This window comes from Harpia harpyja, chromosome 2, assembly GCF_026419915.1.
Source record: "Harpia harpyja isolate bHarHar1 chromosome 2, bHarHar1 primary haplotype, whole genome shotgun sequence".
NCBI classification, from domain to species: domain Eukaryota; kingdom Metazoa; phylum Chordata; class Aves; order Accipitriformes; family Accipitridae; genus Harpia; species Harpia harpyja.
In genome coordinates, this window is record NC_068941.1 from 407,040 (window position 1) to 429,474 (window position 22,435).

The 22,435-nt window shown below is 41.9% G+C and overlaps 1 protein-coding gene across 1 annotated transcript in view; it reads right to left on the minus strand.

Moving 5' to 3' along the window:
- CFAP299 (cilia and flagella associated protein 299) overlaps window positions 1-22,435 on the minus strand; it is a 230,785-nt gene that overhangs the window by 204,613 nt on the left and 3,737 nt on the right.

Consider the following 22,435-nt stretch of genomic DNA (forward strand, 5'->3'; position numbering starts at 1 on the left):
GCCAGCAACTAAGCACCACGCAGCCGCTCACTCACTCCCCCCCGACGCTGTGGGATGGGGGAGAAAACTGGGAAAAGAAGTAAAACGCGTGGGTTGAGATAAGAACAGTTTAATAAAACAGAAGAAACTAATAATGATAATACTAATAAAATGACAGCAGTAAAAATAAAAGGATTGGAATATACAAATGATGCACAGTGTGATTGCTCACCACCCGCCGATCGACGCCCAGTTAATCCCCGAGCGGCCATCCCCCGCCGCCACCCCCCCCCAGTTTCTATGCTAGATGTGATGTCACATGGTATGGAATACCCCTTTGGCCAGTTTGGGTCAGCTGCCCTGGCTGTGTCCCATCCCAGCTTCTTTTACCCCTCCAGCTTTCTCGCTGACTGGGCATGAGAAGCTGAAAAATCCTTGACTTTAGTCTAAACACTACTTAGCAACAACTGAAAACATCAGTGTTATCAACATTCTTCTCAAACTGAACTCAGAACATAGCACCGTACCAGCTACTAGGAAGACAATCAACTCTATTCCCAGCCGAAACCAGGACACACATCGTAACACATTCAGATTTTGGCCTGAACCCACGGTCTCAAGGCAGATTTTATAAGAAACTGTTCTGCTTTTCAGTGCATTAGCCACGACAACATTTTCTCACTGAAATAAACATTTTCCACAGTGAAATGCAGGTGCAAGGGAAAAAAAGTCAAGTACAGCACACCAATATTTTTCAGGCTAAGGACAAATATAAATCTTTTAAGGTTTAGGTCATATTCTAGTGCATCAGAAATGGTTTTGGGCTGCGCAACTGAAAATGCTTTATCCCTCTGACAAGCCTGTCTTTGTCATGATAAGTCATGGCTACAAACCTGCAAACCCAATCTGTCTGTTTTGGCTCTGAATGAGAACATCAGCAACATACAAACCAAGCTGCCAGTGGGAAATGATCTCAGTGTTCATACACACCTCTGAACCAGAAAATAAGGTCCTTTCAACAACATGACGTTACACCTGCAGAGACAAGGTGCAACATGTCCTATCTTTGCACAAACACCTGTACTTTAGGTAGCTTGGTCACATGCCAGCATCACAGGACATCAGCCTTCTCTCTCGGAAGCTCTAGGGCTATCCTGCACTAACATACGGTCTTGTGCTTCCTTTTAAAACTAACTCCTCTGCCTCGCAGCATACAATGATGAGCAAGGGCTACGCATTTGGAGATAAGACAGTTTAAAACTCTAAGCTTGTAGGTCCACAAGCCATTTCACCAACAGCTAGATGAAGAGGGAGTTCTCCGAAGTACACAACTGAAAAACTCCACTCGATACACATCAGTTCACTCACTGCCTGTGGGATTTTCAAAGCCTTTTTTCAGAAGTCCCACAACATTTCTGCCTCATTAGGCATTAAACTGCTTTTAAATCTTAGGGCTCCCACAGCACACAAAGTGAAATTCCAATTTGCCCTCACAACTCAGATTCAAGGTGAACATCAACTCCTCCCCGGTGCACCAGACCAGAAGCGAGAAGTACCACGGAAAGGACCCTTCTGCAGCCACTGCGAGTTGGGTAATGTGGCAAAGACTGCAACAAAATAGTTTTGTTCCACTAGGAGGAGGCAGCAGCTGTGAGCAACAGAAGTAATCTCGTTACACAGCTCTCTTGGGCTAGAAGTACTCCAAATGAAATCGGTCACTCTTCATTGGATAATGCTTTATTATGTCCTACACTACTACAGATTTATGTGCACATCCAGATTCATCCGTAAGAACTGTCACGCCAATATCCCTGAATATTCCAACTTCAATGCAAATATTGTATTAACCTTCTTGATTTCTTTCTGTAGTGCAATGACAAGACAAATTGTTTAACCACTCTGTACATTTATAACATTGACTGTGAAGTTTCCAACAAGCCTCCTGGTTTGAGGTGCATTATCTGTCAAAAAAGAGTAACTTTGTGCCCAAGAACGCAAAACAGATGCACGGACTGTGGTCAGCTTGCACCTGCAATTGACTCAATTTCTGGCACTATATTAACATAGCAATCAAACAATTTGGCCTGAAAATCTCATTAAGAGAGTGCAAAATCTAGTTAACACTGGTTCTGAAGGTTTCAATATCATTATTTAAAGGTGTGGCTCAAATAAAAAGCAAAACCAATAAAGTCCACAGATAAAAAGCTTAGGTTTTGGTTTGGGGTGGTTGTTTTTTCTTTGTAGATACTCAACTATCTGAAATAGGTTTCTGTAATTCAGGTGAGTTAATTGCCAGCTGCTCTGAAAAATGTAAGTCAGTCTACATTCTATGATATGAAGAGCAATATATTAAGAAGGTGGGACGTAGAATATGGTTTTCGGGATAGGTTTCAGGCAGACGATCAGCAACATTTCAGAACAAATCCAAGAAGTTATTCCAAATGTTGCTTAAAAATTATAGTTGAGCAGAACCTTCAATCACACACAGACTAAGTACTAGTACAGTAATTGATAGCTTAGCTAGCCTAAATTTTCCACACATAGATCCACTTTTGTTCTGGACTCCAGGGCATTGAAGTACTTGAAGCCGCAATATGAAACATATCTACGGACAGGCCAATACCCAGGCCTCGCTGCAGAACCATGACCTGTTCAGCTCTCTGTTGCTGTGCTTCTTGTAGCTAAACAAAAAAGCAGTTTGAAATCCAAAATAGTTGGAATTACTTCCAGATGGCACATTTGTAAAAATAAACTTGATATAAGATCTACTTTGTCTTTCAGAAGTATTTCATTAATTTTTAAGACTGATAAAGGGTCCAATCAAAAACAAACCTTATTTAATCGATTTGCAAATAATAATACTGCACCTTGCCTTCATTCTTCTACACTGACAACATACAGCTTTGATGCCCTGATTAAAAAATCAGGCAACTCTCTTCAACTTTTGTTAAAATCTCTTTAACCTTTCATGTGCTAAACCCACTGTGTTTTTCTTTTAACTAAAAAAAAAAAAAAAACAAAACCAAAACCAACAAACCCCAACACAGGTCAAACGTTACGAAAGCCACTCAAAGTCATATGAGGAAACATAACAAATGTTTGAAGTTTTAAGCAAATGCCAGATATCCACATGGCTAGTCACACTGTTTTCCTCCTTTGCACAGAAGCTAGTAACGAACGTCTCGTGGTGGCTCTTGCAAACAGCATCTTCCAAAGGCCTGCTCGCATCACCTATGCCGTATTAGCCCAATGGTGGATACCACCATATCATCACTGCCCTCTCAAACAAAAGCATTTAAGCCATGAATGACCACTGTTGAAAGAACCACAGCTGTAGATTTTCGTGGCTATCAATGCAAAATGTGGCAGCTAAGCAGTGTCGTCCGCGTTGTAGCACTCAGACAAGACCCTCTTCCCTCTAAAATCAGTGACTCATCATGCAACGCTGCTACCTCTCAGACACATGCTTAACTTAAGCACTTAATTAACTCTTAAGCACTTAATTAAGTCTGTGGAAGTACTTACAGGGCCTGAAGTCCAATGCTATTATGTGGCATACACACAGTATCTCAGTTTGTGTCTACCGAAACCATTATGCTACTATGAAATGTTTTCTTCTAAAAAACCCACGCATTACACTAGTTACACATCTGACGAAAAAGCAGTAAATTACCTCAAATCCCATTAATTATCCACTTTCTCCCACCACATCCTTAACCTTTTCAGAAAAAAAAAAAAAGTCTACAGCTGTTGGAGTAGTTCTTGGAAACAGCATAAAACACTCTTTCCTTGGAATGCATGAGGGCAGGTACCGAGGGCGCAGTACAGATCCCGCCCAAACCCACGCATAACCACCCTAAAAAGAGCACGGTGTTCAAACCAGGTGAACGCAGCCAATGCCATCTCCACAAACAACTGCACATAGCAGAGGGCTCGCACGGCTTGCTCCTGACAAACAGCAAAGCGTGACTCACCACATGTTTGCCTCCAACACACCCCAGGACAACGTGGTCAGGCAAGCAACCTTCAGCAACTTCAGCGCCTTAGCATCGACATGACTTCCAACCGCACTCACCAGAAGGAGGACTGGTCCCTTCTGCACGCAGGGTGTTGCTGCGGCTCTCGCGCATCTCCGCAACAGAGCTGACAGGAGAACTTCCACGTGCCAATCAGCGAGACTATTTCAAAATAACTGACATTAATGCCACATGCAACACTTCAGCTCGCTCTTCATTAAAGAGAATTGCCTGATCACTACAATCAAAACAGCCCTTTGAGTTCAGCGAGAGCTGAATCAACCTCTGCTGCTGTGGAAGTTTATCTGTAAACATCCTTTAAATACCTTGAACACCTGCAGCCTTGGGGTAACAACCAAGTTGTTTTAAGAACTGCTTGTACCATTCTGCAATATTTCTCCTAAGGAAGCGATTAATTTACAGTGATGTCAGCTCAGAGCCTTTTCCTTGATTATTCTCTCTATTTACATGCAGGAGCTTTTGTGAGTGCAGGTGTATAAATAGAATAGCTTCAATTAATTGCAATGTCGCCCATAGCATGTCTCTGATCAGTGGCTGTTGTGCACCTGCAGTAATATAATACCAAGAGAGATAATGTACTGAATTTTAATCACATGTTGCCGTGTTACATATTAAACTGCTTAAAAACATTTCCTTTACTCCTGAGCTCTTTGTAAAAGGGTGTTACCAATTAAGCACCAATAGCCTAGGGAGTGATATTACAGTTCACACAATTTGGTTATAGTGACTAAGCGGAGAAAGCAGCTTGATAGCAGCTGTTTTTCTTAAATGGCTAACACAGTAACAGGACATTTTTTTCAGGAGCCCTTGCAAGGGGACAGGAGCTGGGGTGGTTTAAAAACTCTTGCTGCATTGTAATGTGGTATTATTGCGTAGCCCAAAATGAATCACAGTTCAATATAGAAGCTAAAATTAAAACAATCAGTGCGTAGGGAAAACAAGAGGCACATTAGTGGCAAGATGTTCCCAGAAAAACATTGAGAAATTTCAATCCTGCTTCTTTGTATATTCAGGGAGACGGCCTGTGCCACTGCACACAGACATGTGACCTGAAAGAACGTGTCAAGGGGAAAACTACGTGCTGGCTTTAAAGGCGCTTCTTCTGAAGTACTGCCCCATTACTGCCAAACACTTTTTTCCTATCAACACCAAGTACACGGAGTGAATTTAAGAAAATTTGAGCGTGTGCTGAAGGCCTTCACCGAAAATAACATACAGAAGGAGAAAAGCAGAATACGCTCTAGCATCTGGCCATATATAACAGAGCTCCCAAGCTCCACACATCCTGTCAGTTTCTTGGTTCACTTACGAAACCTCAGTGCACCCCTGAGGAACGGTACAGCTGATTTTGTCATGCTTTGGCAACTTCACTGACTGGGGTAGGAGCTTGGGATCACAGCAGACCTAGTGCTAACTCCCCAACAGCAGGAGAAAATGCTATTGCCAACAGCATGTGCAGGAAGATACTCGAGAGTTAACTCCCAGCATCCCATTTTCTCCTTGAGTGCCACAAAAAGAGGACCTTTGCGTATTGCTCTTCTGTCTGGTTAACCTGCAAACCAGGGTGTAAAATGAAATACTGTGCTTCTGCTTTCCTGCAGGTATATGGTGAGCAGGTACAGGTTGTTCACCCACAAACGAATCCACAAAGAACTTGGCATATGCATTGAAGAAAAATCAAGATGAAATACTCCAAATGAGAGATACTCTAATGCTTGTGAGACTAGAATGCCATAAACAACAGCCAAACTGTATAAGAACCAGTGCCCTCTTCAACTACTACCGGGCCAAATCGAACACAATTCCAGTACAGACCCTGTGTCTCACATCTTCCTCCACTGTAACATAAATGGTAAATGTTGTGTCACTTCTAAAGCTACAACAGCCCTTGAAAGGGCCTTCCCTTCAATAACTGGGGTCATAAATGCAAAAATGTACGAGTTGAGCGGAACAATCTTATTTGGATAGCAATTCTTGAACCACGTATGCCACACATTACGAAGTATGGTAAGCAGAGAGGTATGTTCATGGGCATGCGCTTCTATGTCCATGCACAAGGACAGATGGGAAAACAACCTATCGCCGTCCACTCCCTTATACTGTTGCCAAAATACAGTCAGCAGGAAAAAATGACGAAGAACGCTGTTGGATTTATAGCGTACCTTATTTCTTCTGTTGGGAGCTTCAGCAGAGGCAAACCCAAAGTTAGCAGCTAGGAAAGCATGTTAAAAACGAGCATGTAAGTGATAAAGGACAATGAATACTGGCAGCAATGAAAGCAAACGCTACAGGAAACAGCAGGTGAAATAGGAAGAGAGTACAAAAACAAATCAGCAGAGAGAAAACCACATAATCCAGGTGTCAAGTCAGAGCAAATGCATCCATTCCCAACTCGATTACTCAGGCAATAACGACAAAAGACACTCAAGAATTACTTTCTCGGAAGCAACTTTCTTAACTACTTCCACAGCGCAATGGCAACTTGGAGGAAAAAAAAAGGCGAAAAAAAGCACTTGCACACTAGCAGCCTGCTTTATTAACACTGATTTGGGTGGGATTGGAGCTACCACTGGAAACCTCCTCATAGGTCTAATGGTGGTGTAGAAATAGCTGCTAACATTAAATTACAGCCTTGCATTCATCAGAAAATGGGAAACTTCTCCAGTTGTAAGGTTTCACTACATACATGTGATGCGTGACACTTCAGCACAACAAAAGGCAGACCTGTTCTTCCCTCGGTTCAGCTTGCTCTGGATATGATGCAAGGCCACATAATGGTGAGCACACCTTCACCAGAAACGCCAATGAGTGATCAGCCCAATATGCTAAGAGGGATGATGAAATATAGTATCAAATATGTCCAACCAAGTTCCTCATTTTCACCATCAGTCCTGCCCTTATGGTTACTGGATTTCTCTTCTTATTTCCCAGGGCCAATGTGCACATGACTGTTGTTTACTTACTTCCAAACGTGATCCAATTTTTCATAAACATCTACTACAACAACTCTCAGTTATCTACTACAGACAGTTAACCTTCCCTTCATACAAAAGAGTTAATGCTGTTCTGAATGCACTCTTTAGACCAAACTACACTCTAGAAACTTTAAGGTTAACTTCGACACAGGGTAGCAAAAGTAACTCACTTTACCGGCCAAGGCTGTAACTTTATTATTATTATTATTATTATTAATCAACACCCTAGAACTCACTCCTTTTAAGGGCATGTAATGTTTGGCCCATCATGTTACTCCGTAATACGGAAAATCATCATCTTAAGAGCACAAACACTGTCCCAATGATGTCTTTTCACTCCTGTCATTTGTGCGGCAACATCACACTATTCTTTGATTTCAGTCAGTGCCTGGATGGCATATTATGGAACTTAAATCTATAAATAATATCTGTACCTCACACAATACAGTTGATTGCACCATCTAGCACTAGATCTAGTGACAACTTGCTCCTTCGGCAAGGGCTAATGGATATGTATGGCAATTAAAGGTATCCTTAACATTTCTATCCTTCTCTTTCTTTCAAGACTTCACAAATATTTCTGCTGCTGCCTGCAACGTGGCATTTTTCAGCACTGAATTTCACCAGGCAAATCCATACAGTCTACTTAAAATCCTTAGAAGTATTTTAACCTTCACAGGAATTAACAGATGTAAATAACATTGATCGGAAGGACTGAGCCACCGTGTTGTTTACCTTCTGGCAAGACGGAAGATCCGTACACCTTGGGGGGTTTTTAAGCTGGTTTAACGCATACCAAGACAGTCGCTTACTTAACTAAACCCGGGGAGAATTATTGTCAAAGACATTTGGAAAGTATAAGCACATTGTGTCAGACCATTTCTCTTCCTTCCCTCTTAGCAATGTGTTTGAAGAGTGGCAAGAGATTAAGGAAACACAATTTGTCCTTTGCCAAAAACGTGTTATGATTTTCCAGGTGTTTTATTATTTGTCCTGTGACCAATTAAACACATTCCTATGTAAACACTCACTAATGTGCAATTCTCTGCCTCTCCCTTGAAGTATTTCTAAAAAACGCAGTATTTACTATTCCTCCATGGAGGCCGGATAGAAGCAGCTTTTAATGATGGATGCCATAAGCTCCATCACTTCATTACTGACTACTCTTGGACTCCAGGGAGTAGACAGATTGGACTCAGTGATACTACTTGGTAACATTTGTCACTTGTTTCCAGCACATTTCTCAATACCATCGCCCATCTTCACTGCCAGAAAAAGAACACATCTTTCCCACTGTATTCTCTACTGAAACATCAATGGAAGTACATCACCTGGCATCTGGGAATTACTAGTTTATGTCGTTATTCAAGGTGTACTCTTCTGTAGGCTTACTATTTTTTTCTGAATAAAACACATTATTTTCATCTTTGCCTTTGGGTATTCACTTTCAAGCTCTATCAGCCTTCCTCTGACATAACTACTACAAGTAAAGCTTCCGCTCACCAGCTTCACATGTCCAAATCTGGATGATTCCCCGTATACTGAAAAAGCCCTCAGATAACAAAATAAGCCAATTTTGCAGCCACTTCAAGCCAGAACACTCCAAGAGGCTTCAACAAAGTCCAGGGTCTTCTCTAGCTGCTACTTGTACTACTGACGATTCCCTGGTTCCCAAAGTGAAAGAGCAGAGTGTTTCCAAATATTCCCCAAGCTTCTGTAACTTCTCACTTGCAAGCACATTCCAAAGGTAGGTTATTGCAGGTAAATAGAGCAGTAGATTTCTCCTTGGCAAAAAGGCCAATTACAAAGCAGATTTTTCTGATGCCTGCTGCAGACTAAAGACATGTAAATGCTTAAGTACTCATTTCTAAGCCTTGAGGTTACCATACAAATTAACTGTACTTTGCAAACACTCAAAAGCTTTCTCATGGCATCTAATATGAACACATACACCCAGGAAGCTCCTGAAATGCTTGACTACATGGCATAAAATATGAGCTTGCTGCACTGCGAATATACATAGATAATCTATATTAACCAACATAGCCACAACAATACCCCTGCTGTTCAAAAGGAAATGTTTCATTATTAATACCAGTGTGTCAACTGTTAGCTCCGAGACCGCTGGGAAAGACAGCCAGCACTGCATGTGGTCCATTCATATTGTAGTTTTTGGGACTCAAATCTAGATTTCAGGTCTTTGGGAAGAAAAAAAAAGGGGGGGGGGGAGGGGGGAGGGGGAAAAAGGGGGCAAGGGGGGAACTATTCCAGCTAGCTAGTCACTGACTAGTTCCCTCAGGCAAACATTTCCAACTCAGCTGTTTCAATCACAGCAGAACCAGAGCAACATCAGAGAATTGCAAAGTAGCATGTAAAACTCACATGACTTCTCGTCGGCAGTAGACAGCATTTAGTGATACATACACAGACTGACATATCTCTCAATGAGTAGCAACCTTAAATGGGAATAGATGGCTTTTCCCAACAGTGAAAGATGAGGTCCACAAATAGGCTTTCATGGAAGTTAGCCACAGTAAGATTGTCTCACTCTGACTTTCGCATAGGACCTTCCTTAGTCATTACATGTACCTCATGAGACGATCTAGCGCTTGCAAAGAACTGCCATCAAGAGCTAAGAGAACGAAAAATATTTGAAGATACCTACATGCAATAGAATTCAAGGCATGTAAACACTGAGCTACAGAAAAGACTGCTTGCTAGTGTCCCCGATTCTGCATTACAGCGGAAAGCGTACTGAAATTCAGGTGTGACTGGTAGGTAACAGCAACGCAAAAGTTGGCACGACAAGAGAGCGTACACGTTTGCATGTGGAGCAAGGGGGAACAAAGCAGGGTGTCACAGGACGCCGCCGCACTTCAAGCCCTCCAGTAACAAGCATGAAGGTGGGCCACCTGTCCAATCACACCAACTTAACTCCCAAACTCTCACAAAACCCAGCATCCTATCAAAGCTCACCTCTGGTATCTCTGTCACCTCATTTGGACCTTCTCACACTGACATGTAAGTAAGTCCACATACAGTCCTTATCTGATTCAGGCTTCGCAAAGTGCTGTCGATCCTGTCACTAAGAAGATGAAGCACTGAGCATCTCCTGAAGTTTATGGACTTCCAGATCTGGGAGCACCATTATCTAAGCTACAGCGAAAAGCTGTTCAGCTCGTTTGCTGTAATCAAACTTATTTGCCAAGGAAGTACTCATACAGAATTTACAGCACCCCGATAATTCCTTAGCAATTCTCAGATATTGCCTACGCACTACAGTTGTGACCTAAGGAGATGAAGAAATCACCAGGCCTGTGAGCTTACAGATAGGAGGCAGGAAGATACCAAGGCATCTAAGTTCAATTACCTCTTGCACACTGCTCTGCACTGAGAAGCATCAACTAAAAATGAAAACCAATACACACACATGTTGTTTGTATTAAAAATTCTTGTAATCTCATCGGGTGATTATTTAACAGATGTGTGCTATCTGTAAAAACTACCTCTAGGAAGACGCTTAGCAAAAAGCCTGAAGATGGATGCCTCTTGCTCCTTAACATACAAGGCTCCTATTAATAAACCACTCTCACCGAACATCAAAGAGAAAACATTAAAAGTAAAGAGAGGCCTCCTCTAGGCTAAGTAGTGCTAGAAGTTTCAGGCTTCCTCAGGTTTTGAAAACCTACACAAGCAAAAGTGAAGCATGTGACAACTGCTTTTAAAAACTGTACTATTTTAAAACCAGGATTGAGTGGACATCGCAATAAAGGTGAGAAAAAGCAAGCATATACAGCCCAGTGCCACACCACAGAGAAGCAGGCAAAAATCTCTGGCCAAGAGTCGCATCGGTACAGACTCCAGTAAAGAATTTGTGAACAAGCACACGAATACGATCTATTTGAAAAGAGCCAATGGAGCTTCTGCCTTACAAACCTCACAGTTCTCTGAAGCAGCTACAAGCATATGCTTAAGGATGATCTGGCTGACACGGTCTACTTGGATTGTTGAAAGCTCATCAGTGAAGGCTTCTAAGGAAACAACCTAATAGCGGAGTACAATGAAAGGCCCCTTCCAGGATAAATGTTGCAAAATCGATCATTTACTTCTACCCTGTATTTTCAATCTTTTAAACAAAGTGACAGCACTAGACTGCTGGCTGGAGTGTGCTGTTAAACCTAGGGAAAAGGGAAAGAGAAATTAGGAGAGAAAGCTTGATGATGACTGGAAATTAGTCAGTGTAGGAATGAGTCCCACACCCTAACAACAAGCTATAGAATGACCTCATGAAACTTTGTGACTGGATAACAGAAGGCCAAAGGACAATCAATGCAGAAAAATATAAACAGATGTCTACAGTGAAAAAAAAAAAAATCCTACCTTCACAGATAAAATGATAAGCTTCAAACTGACCATTACCATTCAGAAGAGAGATCTCTACATTATGATACAGAGTCTGGGCTATTGCAACTACCTCCAAGTCAGTCCTGTTTGTTTGTTTTAATTGTTTTCCATACAAGTTTTAGATTGTTATTTCAAAGCCAACCTAAAAGAAAGAACTCGCTGGCCGCTGCGTACCACATCCTTATGAGTCCAAAGAATGTGCAACTCAGCTATTTACAAATTTATTATCCTGATTTAACATGGACATTCATGACTCTGCTTTCCAGTTACCAAACTGAATTGTAATGCAAAAAAATGTACAATTTTAGCCTGCAAATACCATAACTAAAAAAATATTATGAACGCCTAAGAAATAAGCTAAAAATGTTTTGGAATTTAAGTTGCCTTGCTACAAGAGAAGCACAGCATTAATGCTACAGACAGCTTCCTATCTGTATTTAGGAAAAAAAGGTAGCAGGGACCACGGCTTTGCTATAGCTGTCTTTTGCAACATGACTCAAAAGAGAAATTTACAGTGTTTGGAAATGACAGATTTATTGCCTAAACCCCAAAGACTTAATCACATCAATTACCTCCTGTCTTTATTGACAAGGGTACACTGAGATCCCAGGCTTTTAACGCAACACCAGGCAGAAACTATCTTTGTAACACAATCCTTGCCTGGATTCAAAGAGAAGAACAACAATCGTGACAAGACAATTGAAAGCAACATGACTAGGCAAATTCAGCTGGTGCATGGGAACGTGAGGAGGAAGAAGCCAGCTGGAACAAACACCCTGCTGCCAAGCCCCCCCCTTCGACCTGGGAGGAAGCCCATGGCTGTTACCACTGTTCAGCATGAGATGACAGGTGGGCTAGTACTCGAACAGCAGCAAATGCCCTGCAAGAGCATGACAGAGAACCTCTGTACAGCACAATTTAAAACCAGGAGAAAATCTAGCCACTGAAGCACTAGAGGAAAATTCTCCTCACACTGTTCTTTGTGGAAAACCACACAAAACTTAAGATCAATAGGGCTTCTAAATCACCCACTACCAGCTCTTCTCTACTACAGTTCAATGGTTTCACACCCATAGCCTAGCTGCTCTTTTCCTGTTTGTTTTTATTCCAAACAGCTTTAATAGCAAGTTTTGGGTTTCTTTTTAAAATCGTTCATCATAGTACCCTCATTCTTTTACTAAGCTTAAAGCTAAGAATGCACATGCTGGTGCCAAACCCGATGCTTGCTTAAGAGGAGCTTGCACAAAGCTAAATCTTGGATATGCAGACAATTATTATCATTTGCCTTTTAGAAACTAACATAGCGAATTCTGTGACAATTCAGGTACTTAAGCTGGCATGTAGAGAACGATACTGTATGAAAATAGGGTGTATTTGTGGGGCACAGTGTGCTTGAAGTTCCTGCAGAGACTAATACAAACAGTCTCCATTTTGATGTTACCGTATAATTTGGTGCACGCATCTCCCACGTGCAAGCCAGGCCAAGCTGACAGTTCACTCTGTTCCCACCAACTTTGCAATGCTCTACAGGGGTGTAAGCCAGAGAAAAACTTGGCCTTGTTAGCACGCCACTCACACACACACAGTTTAAGAAACGCACCAGAACGTATCGGAGCAGAATCAGATCCTCAAAGATGAACTAGACAAACATGTTGCAAACGTTACCAAAAGCATGCATAGCTACATTAAGAGAGGTTTTCTATGTCTGGAAGACACACAAAAGTATCATGCAATTCCTCTTCCAGTAGCTAGCGCTAATCAGCAGACTGAGTTCTCAGGTGAGGAAGCACTGTTCAGCCCAACTGCTACATCTGTTTGGTAAGAACCAAGTGACACTGGCTACTATAACTTTACAAGGGTGCGTCCCAAGTGGGTGCCAGGTCCCGCACAAGAAGAATGCAAACATACTGTCAAGCTTTACGCATCAAAACCTCTTAACATAAAACGCTGCGGTCCCTGCCATCCTTAAGCAGATTTGCACTCCAAAGAAATTCGGGTTTTGTGCGGCCAAGACAGCCAGACATGGAAACATTTAAGCAAGTAGCCTTAGCAGACCTTTAGCTTTTGTACACCTATTTGTGAAAGCTGCTTCCTTACCACAACACAGCTGCTGACAAAACCTTTTTCACAACTTGCCATTCACTGCGTTAGAGGTGGCCAGGCAGAAAATTCTGTCTAGTCCTTAGTGTGGGCCTGCGGTTCTCACTTTACTTTGGTGCAGAGAAATAGTTCGGCTCAGAACTACTGTTTTGCAAAAGATTGCAATCCTTGATATACTTCAGAGGAGGAAAGGTGCTTTGTTTTTCACTTAATATAGAACACCTGAATTACAGCGCTTTGAAGATGTGTGTTCACAAGGCACTTTAGCAGGAAGAAGATGGAAGAAGGTGCAGATGTTTGAGCATCCCTGCCTTAGGCAAAGTTATACCAAAAGGAAATAAATATCAAATTCTTTTAAAACCACTTCTCTTTTCTACGTATTTAGCTCATCCTAGCTAGAGCATGCACTTCTTTAACGTCTATCTTGTCCAAAAGCAATCTGAACCAGCAGATTATGAACTGCAGGAATCCGCAGGCAAATCCATTTCCCGGACTCCTGTTTCATTTGCTTAAAGATTACCAGCAAAATAACAAACCATCCCTCTAAAAGGAAATACTTTTCGGCACCTACTTAAACACATTTCATTTATTTATTCCAAATATTTTCCCCAAACTATCCGCAATTTATAAAGAAAAAAAAAAGTAAAAATATGATGACCAATTTATTCTTAAGCAAAGAATGTTGATTATTGCAACGCGCTTCCAGGTGAAAAAACATTTCTGCTAGTGTAACAAATTCACTGCCTAGAGTAGAAAGCTACCCAAACACATCTGGACCTCTTCAAAAAACATTTAATATTGTATTAAGAACATAACACTTGGAATTATCGAAAACCACTCAGGTTTGTGTGGTGCTACTTGGGGGACAACCTCCACACATGGCAAATTGAATGGTCCCCAGATATAAATACCTATCACTCAAAATTTGTATTAGGTATTTGTTCAGCTACTGATCTTTTTCAGAAACCTACGTCATAGCCTGTATAGTCAAGGCTGGAAATCCTTACTTATCTTTCCACGTCAAATTTGGATTTGCTGGAAAGCACGTACATACACTTATTTCACTGAAATGTCCATTGGAAATCATGCGACCTATCAACTTGCTCCTCACTATACCACTTACAAATAAATTTAAAAAAAAACAGAGAAAAACCCAAACCACAGAATAAAGAGCTTACTGCAGTACCATCTTAAAATTCAGCCCAGTCACAGACAGAAAAATCGGGAAATCTTGTTCTTCCAGTTTTCCCAATTTTGGACTAGACAATTTAGAACAGGCAACACACTGTCCTCGCATGCAGCTGTCAAAGCTTCTCTCCTTCCTTCAGCCTTGCCACCTGACTTCCGAAGGACCGAAGGTGCTAAGCAGCCCAAAACTTTCAGTAGTCACGCACCCAGTATTAGTATGTACACCCTAATGTTCTATCTTCAGCTACATACATCCACGTAGATGTTTGTGTTCACCTGCCAGGTTTAGGAAGTTTCATTGACATTTCTCAAGGTGTCTGACTTCATACATAACACACAACCAGGAGAATTCTGTTGAGGGAAACAAAAATTCATCGCTTTCTTGCTCGTGGTAACCCAAATGTCTTCTAGGCCCACCCTCAAGAAAGGAAGTTATTGCTTGAACTATTCAAGAGGCTCAGGCTGAAGACAGCACTTCAGACACCGATTTCCCAGGGCATTAGACACACAAGGGGAAGCAGAAACAAACTGGTCAGTAAACTGACTTCCACAGTGTCAGATTGCCTCCTATGTCTTTTTCATTTGAGTACGTAGCCATCGCAAGTTTGGGGAAAGCCCAAAAAGAATGACTGCAGCTAATTTAAGTGTCTACTTATGTCTGTGGAATCCCTAAGAAGCTTACGGATGCCTGCCTTATCCCACTCAACTTGGGGCTAACTAAACCAAAATAAGGACAGTCAATAAAGTGTCAGCAATTACTTCTTCCCTTACCAGAACATATCAGAAAAGAAAGAAGTGGCATTATGGTTACATGACCTTTTACAGACTTAGAGTTGCTATTCGCACGAAAGCAAAGCCTGGAGTTAGGTGAAAGAGGTTTGTTTTCCTAAAGAGAGACTGAGTTGCTAAGAGTGTGGAAAAACGCTAACCGAGAGACAGACATAGGTGGCAAGATATAACAGGAAATGCAAAGAAGTTTTAAGTATCAGAAGGGGAGGATTTCAGGATTATCAGCACCCAGCGCTGATGCTACCAACTAGTGCAATTCTAAAACTCAACCAACTAATTCACCTCCTAGCATTTTCTGCAAAATATCGCTTTGTGCGTAAGAAGCAATTCTCGAGCCCGCTCCTTTCTATGGCTGGATCTCAGGAGTTGCAAATCATGACAGAAGCAAAAAGAACTACAAGGTCTCTATATGATCAACAAACGACCATCAAGGAGTCAGTCTTCCAACAAGAGTGGAAGTTGCATTTGTCCCCTTCCTTCATTAGTCTGAGAAAGCGCTACTTCACACTGAATTGTTGAGAAAAACATGCTGCTATTTTAACAGTAGAGCAAGCAATAAAAATTCAGAGAGGAGGAAAAACCTGGTCTCAATCCTGCAGTTTAGGGTCAGGAATGGGTCATCCTCCCTCCCCTTCCCACTAAGGTACTGGTTTAAAAGACTCCAAGGGAAGGTGTGGAGAAGGAGGAGAGAAACACAGAGAGAACAGGAAGATGTCCAAAAAAGCTATTTTGCTGGGCCAGAAGGGCCACCATGAAACATTCTTAAGGCTGTTCCAGTTTGCTCTGTTTACCCAATCTTGAATTACCAAGACATGTGCAAGCTTCAAAAAAATTCAGCTCGGAGAAGCGTTCCAACATTGATATCCATCTAAATGTTATCTGTACATTATGGGCTTATAAAAACGGGGGAAGAAAAGAAAAGCTCTAAGATATTCCTGCCATGGATTTTCTTGCACATTCTCCAATTCTTACTCATTCTGGTTGAGCCAAAAAGCAGACTGTCAGCCACATGACTCAAGCTGTTTGGCCTCGAGTCCCAGCAAGTGCTAAGAGTGCAGAGGCACGTTGATAAGAAATATAATTAACCATACTTTTTCCATAACATCACAGAAAAAAAATTCCGCAGGAGCTTAGTAATAGCTCTGGGGGAGATTTGGTGGGGGACAAAACCAGGAGTGGCTCTACCACATGCACAAGGACTTGGTTCTTCAAAGCCTCAGAGGAAGTGAGCAGGTCAGTTCACGGGAAACCGGGCGCCCAGCTGCCTTCAGCGCCTTTCAGCATTCCAAGCTTAGTAATGAGTAGGTTCACTCCCTATTTTTAATGCTACCTAAAAAGCCACGAGTGTTTAAAACAGCTATCCCTCGATTCACCCTTGGCTGTAAGACACTGGCCCACCCAGCAAACTGAGAGCATCACACACTACCCACATCCTTCCACTGAAGCAGTTTGACACGCTTGCTAATACAGACTGTACCTTTCCCCCTTCTTTCCTCAGTGAAGGTATAGTCCATGCCAAAGTCAGAAGTAATTTATGAGCTAAAATGGGAAAGGAAGGGACTAAAGTCATGCCGCTTTCCTCCAAGATCCTTAGGTGTATTAAGAGAAGGTCACTTCCTAGACTTCCTCAAGAATGAACAGATTCATCCCTTCCAGCATCCTCCCCCTGAAGCAGCATCCATGTACTACTCCTCAGCCACATCTTGATTCATACAAAGAAAATACCCTCAAAGAAATTTCAACCCATATCTTACCATTCAACTGCTGAGAGTTTTCCTTGCAGTCACAGCAGAGTCCGTGAGGCCTGCAGTGTGTACAGAGCCACTCCAGCACAAGAACCACAGAGAAGATTTGAAGGAAGAATCGGACTGCAAATTAAAATCCTAGATATTGAATGAAGATCTGCTTCCGGCATATTTCCTTCTTTCTTTCTGTACACAAGAAAAGTCTTTAGACCATGCGCACGCACATGTGAAAACCTCCAACCAAAGATTTTGTTTTAAAGATGTTGCACTTAACATTAGACATATAATTGCTTTGGGATTTGGCACTTCCTGCATCTCCAATCACTGAAATAAATTAAAAGAATTAGGCTACCATTAAGTGCAGATGCCTGAAGTTTAATTCTTTGCATTGTATTTCAGTGGGATCACTTGCTATACCAAAATCCAAAGCAATACTTAAAAAAAAAAAAAGCACAACATTCCATCCCTCGCTTTTAATGTTTTGTTTTAGCAGCCTGCTTAAAAGCAGGTTAAAGAAAGAGAAGACAGCCAAAGACATACTATCAACCCATGTACCAAAATACCTCTTGTCCACAGGGTTTGCAAAAGGAATACATTTTAACTAGACCTGATGGCTTTTCTAAGAGAAACTTTCGTACGCATAAAAACACATCCAGTAGACAGAGGTGTTTCTGAGCCCACACCTCCTGCGTAAAGGATCAGAGGAGGAGTAGCACAAAAGGATAGGGTGCCAAAGAGAGACAGGTTACAGTTAACTGTGTTTGGTAGGACACTCACAGAACATCTGAAAGCAAACTGCTCTGCAACTGCCTCAAGGCTAGAGTTTGCAGAAATGAAAGGAGCTCCCCCTTCTGCTTCATTTTCTGCTTTCTCTGATAAAGGGGCAACCTGTAAGGTACCTCCCGAATCATGTTATGCAAAAGATAAAAGAGAAGATGGGAACATCTGACAATGACTTAACACGTGCTCCCAGGATGGCTGGCACCAGGGTTTCATTATCTCCTCTGGCTGATGAAACTTAAATCCAGGTTTTCTACCATCCGGGAGCAAAGCCCAGCTTTGCCATTTGCTGTTCCGCTCCCACCCACATTTGCACAGGAGAAATATTTCTGGGTTCCTGTCCCTGCTCCAAAGGCCAGTGCTGGTGTCTTAAGCCACAGAAAAGCGGCCCTGAGAGCGATGCCGTACACCCTCCCCTTCTCAGGCACCAGTGCTGACTGATGGGCTAACTAGTTACCCTCATGATCCTCCTAGGCCAAAAAAAAAAAAAAAAAAAAAAGCCAACGGCTATTTTACACATGAAATGGACCGATTTCGGGGGACAACGATCCAGCACTCCATTCCAGAGCAGCTTGTAGCTGGACATTATTCTTGCATTTCCCAGCACGCAGCTGTACATATCCCAGCACAGAGGCAGCTACACAGCATTTCTAGGACCTGCGAGTGATACAGCCCTGATACTCTGAATGGAAGTAGCAGCCCTTCCTCCAAAGGAAAGCCTTAACAAGGACGGTTCCACTTGTTTGGGGTTTGGTGTTTTTTTTTTTCCCCCCTTATCACCGTCTATTCGTATCACTAAGCAGTCAGACGAGAGCTCAAGGGCTGTGAATCTTAAGTGGAGAGAGGCCTCTCCTGGTTACATTAGGTAAAACACTAAAGACCTGAAGCACAGAGAGACTAGATCCCTATCCTAAACACCCTCTCCGTTTCAGCCACTGCTCCTTTGACTGCAGGCTTCAGCAATTCCCTCTGCAAGGGGCAGAGACAAGCCGTAGCTACAGAACCCACGCCAGTGACGGCAGCAGTAGCAAAGACACCTGTTCAACGTGGTCATCGGTAGAGCAGGAGTTGAAATGGAAGTGATTTACAGATTTATCAGTATTGCTTAGTACTAAATCTTGTGGGTAGGGAATACTCATGTGCCATTCAGAAGTCACTTAAAATCCATGTGAAAGTAGTGTAGTTCCCTGGTAAGCAGAGGCCACAGCAATCCCACAGTAAAACACTGGTATAGGCACCGTATAGAAGTCAGGAAGTCTACGCATCCTGGATCCAGGCTTCGAAATACACACACAGTTATGAAATGCTGCTGCCTCAGAATGTTCGATCGGAAGAGGAGCTGACAGCATCATAAGGCAATACTGTATTTCCAGTTGAGACAACTGACAGTAAGTTGTTTCCTGTCCTGATGTCAACCAGAATTTTATTTATTCTGTGCATGCTCAGCTGAAAAAACACAGCTCTTCTTAAACATAAATGCTATGCAAGTTACAAGACACTTTTGAGGAACTTGAGATTTTTCCACCTGTGTCACTCTGGACAACGTGAAAAAATAAACGATCTTGCACTCATTTAAAGATGACCTAACACAAAAAGAAAAAAAACAAAAAAATCTTTATTTCCAATTTGCTTCCGTGAAAGAAAATAAAAAACAACCCTGGGCTCAAGTCCCTTCATTTCAGATCCCAAAGAAACACATACATCCTTGTCGCAAAGAACAGATGGCATGTCGTGCTTCTATCTGCCTCTCTAAGTCTGCGGTTCACTGTTTTTTATTACCCCGTTTCTTTGTTCTTACCAAAAAAAAAAAAAAAAGCCCAAACCCAAGTCTCTGATGGTGCCCCTTTTTTGTGGAAAAGCACAAAGTATTTTAAAGGAACTAATCTTACTTGTATTTACTTTCCCCTATCAATTTTCACTTGACTTCACATGTGACACTAAGACCAGAAAAGTTTAAGACTGATTCACAAAGAGAGGGAATAAATGCACTGCCTCCAGCCCACCCAAATTCATTTCCTGCAACATGTACTCAACTTATTTTTACCATTTGTTAAGGAAGTCGTACCAATCCTACCAAGTACGTGCCTTAACTGATAATGCTATTTAACTAAGGCAGAGGCATTCAGAAGGCAGAGGAGGTAAGGATTCAGAGGAACACCCCACGACCTTTCTAGACATTTGAGGGAAAATACCAGCCCCTCTGATCAGAAGCAGCTTTGCAGTATAGTGTAATATGTAGCTACTCTGAAGCTAATTTTTCAAATATTAGTCAAGCGCGCCTTCGTACACAGGAAGAAGACTACTTAGTTCTTGAGCAAACCCTGACCATTTCATTTAAGCAACAACTACAAAAACAGAAAAGCATCCTAAGAGTGACCACCTTCTTTGTGCTCACCTTTTACTACGCTTTAAATCATCTACTCAATTCTGTCTTGCTGCTTTGTTGCTACTCCACAGGAACCATGCTTGGAAGTTGTGGCTAAGAGGACACTTCCCTGTTACTAAGCTTTGCATCAGGCTTTACATCTCCAATAAATTACAGGTTTCTGTGATTGTTCTGTGATGCCACAAAAGGCACAGCAGTAAAAGCTTGCTAACTAATACAGCCTATGTAAATTAAATGTTTCTGAACGCTGACAGACTAACCCTAAAGATAAAATGGGAATTATGGAAGCCTACAGCAAACACAGCAGCTATGCATAATACCGAGTGGCGCACCATGGAGCCGAAATGCAGCAGAGGCAATATCTACTATGGCTGTTGGCTTATTTTAGTACTTTTTAGCAACTGGAGCTTGAAGCTGTTCTTGTGCAATACCAGTGGTGTACACTGTTTCTTATGGCTTAGTGTGGTGATATCAGTGAGGCACACGGGAAGCACTGTGGCTGTGGGAACCCCATTGCTATGACGAGTATCAACCACTCGCAGGTATTTCCAAAACCATTAAACACAAGTTTGTTTCCCAAAGAGAGCACAGAAGGTTACTTAAGAGCTACCTCCTCTGTGTTTTGATCCACATAACCCCTCACTGTATCAACCTCCCAAGCCATATATCCCATCTTAGACTTGAAAAACTCACGCTGTTTTTCTTTCATGGACGAGATTATTGTGGATGGGAAATAGCCCTGTCAACCTCTTTGTACAGGAGAGCAGCGTCATGGCAGTAGGTAGGGGATGGAGAGGAGCATCAAAGCAGAAATCCTGGAGACACGTACCTAAGGAGTTTGCTCTCACATGCAAAAATAATCTGGGCAGTCAGAATTAACAGTGACAGTTGCTGAGACCTGTGCAGCCAAGTCCAACTCGAGGAATTTTTTTTTTCTGCTCAGAGAAAACCACAGATAGATTTCTGCAAGCAGACAGTTCGGAAGCCCTGACAGCCACAACTCCTGACGCAGACTTTCGGATAATCTGCTCAACCAAACACTGTTAAAATAGGCCACTTAACCCTGTGAGTCAACCCTGACATCTCTACCTACAAACTAATGGGAAACTAAACAAAGAATAACCAAACATAAAAGAACAGTAGGACAAAACACCCACTCAAGACATCAAGGAGAGACACAACTGCACCGAGAGCTGTGCCTTTAGTTCATTTTCACTCATCTCCACACACAGAATCACTAGAAGAGTAATTAATAATGATCAGTGCTTTAGAAACATACTGTAGAAGAACATTACAAGACCAACCGGTCAGCCATTTGAGTTCAGTTTTTACTCTCTTGATGTCATCAGCACTGTCACAATCAGCTTCATCTGGCTGCAGAGTACAACTGGGCATAAACCACAGAATGTTACAAGTCTAAACAAGTACGAAAAAAACCAATCCTTTTTGTCTTCATTCAAATAATTAAGCCTTTGCTTTTCCAAAATTAATTTCTCCATATAATGACATGAACACTTAATTCTTTAAATAAAAAAAAAAAGTCACCTTCTGCCTGGAATAGAAGTTTGATACAGGATCGTGCATGAAGTATGGCAATAGCTTAACGACACAGCACACCTTCTTGGCCCACAAATGCTACAAAAGGCATTTGATACATGCTGTTAAATTATTAAATGCTCATTTCACTATAGCATGAAAAGGGAAAAGCACCACAGGAGAATAAGACTGCTCAGCGGCTCTACTATTCACCAACCACGTTGACAAAATAAGTATTGTAGTAATGTTATTTAGCTTCTTGTAGGAAGGCACCCAAAAAAAGTTCACTATTTACAGGGGTTGTTCATTTATTTTTTCTCAAGAGGCAAAGAAGAGTAAACAGCTAAATATTTTTTAAGATTTGCAGGCTGGTTAAACAGAGCGGAGAAGGTGCAAAAATAAAAAGGCAGGGGGGACCAGGCACAAGATACAATAAAGCTTTACTGCAAAGCACTGAGTTCCCAACGCAACATGAGTTTTCGTGGAAAACGCATGCTGTAGCAATACACGCTGTAA